Raw genomic sequence first — 1,506 nt, forward strand, 5'->3', positions numbered from 1 at the left:
CGTTCCTGGTTTTGGGGTGTGACAGATTGGTATCAGAGCATTGTTTATAGTGAATTAAGTATATCAACCCATAAAAGATATACTAACTATAAATACATAAGGGATTAAAAATACTCTGACCAAGAGTTTATACTTTAAATAATAAAATATTTAAGTAAGTATACGTGCTGCATTCATACTAAAATCAGTGTCACTAGGACAGTACAAAAGAATTACGATTGTTGGACAACACAAGTGGGCTTAGAGACATATGGTCAAAACTGGGAAGATATAGCCTGATCGCCTATATTATCCGAGGGTTGACTAGCATGTGCCTAAGTTTAAGTGTGTGGTTGCAACTAGGGATGAGAATTTGGCCCGAAAACCCGAACCGAACCGAGAACCGAATCGAACCGAACCGAATTAGACCCGAATAAGCAATTCGATTCGGTTTTCGGGTATCTGTATAAGGCTTATTCGGTTTTCGGGTTATTCGGTCCGGGTTACCCGAATAAGGGCTTATTCGGTCCAAAAGGACCGAACCGAATATGAAAATTCATTATTTTTTCCCTTGCACGATTGCTTATTCGGTCTTGTGTTCTATCGATCGTTACCCAAAATACCCACGTAATACACCATAAAAAAATCAACGAAATCGATATTCGATCATCCGGTAGCGTATTACACCAACTCGACAGTAGCGTATTACACCAAATCGACAACATTACTCTTTGATCGATTGAGGTTTTTCTCATCCTTGCGAGTTGCATCTGCTTCCCTTGCGAGTTGCGATAACCTGGAATCTTTGATCAATCATCACTAGTTCAAAGTTCAAAGTCCATTAACGATAAGAAAAAAATCTGCCCTTGCGTTTGGAAAAAAAATTATCTCCTCATCCTCGTTTTCTAGTTTCTATTGTGATCAAACTCCATTCAAGTCATGGAAAATTAGGTTCTAAATCAAGAAACTCAAGTAAGTATTTGTATCTTAATCTACTACTCAATCTTTCAATGTGTTATTTGTAAATATAATTTGGGTTATTTGGGTTATTCGGATTATTTGACTCCTTAATCATCTTGTACATGTTATTTGGGTTATTCGGGTTGGAACCGAACCGAACCGAATAATACCCGAACCGAACCGAACCCGTATTGCTTATTTGGTTCGGTTTTCGGTTCATACAATTACCCTTATTCGGTTTTCGGTTTATTCGGGTTCGGGTCGGTTCGGTTCGGTTCCGACCCAAATAACATCCCTAGTTGCAACAATGCTAAAATCTTACCAACCCTACCACAATGAGAACAATAGAACATAACATTGAAATTTAAAATACTATATGAGTATTTGTTGTTACTATAAGTACTTTATACTTGAGAATTAAAACGGGATCTTCATTACTAAGTTGATAGTTGCTAAGTGGATACACTAAGGCTACATGTAATTAGGATATTATAGACTTAGAATCTGTGATAATTTTGCCTTACCCCATTCTGTGTGAATTTGGAATTAAGGTCACTTATTCGAAGG

This window comes from Lactuca saligna, chromosome 4 (assembly GCF_052625555.1).
Source record: "Lactuca saligna cultivar CGN05327 chromosome 4, ASM5262555v1, whole genome shotgun sequence".
NCBI classification, from domain to species: domain Eukaryota; kingdom Viridiplantae; phylum Streptophyta; class Magnoliopsida; order Asterales; family Asteraceae; genus Lactuca; species Lactuca saligna.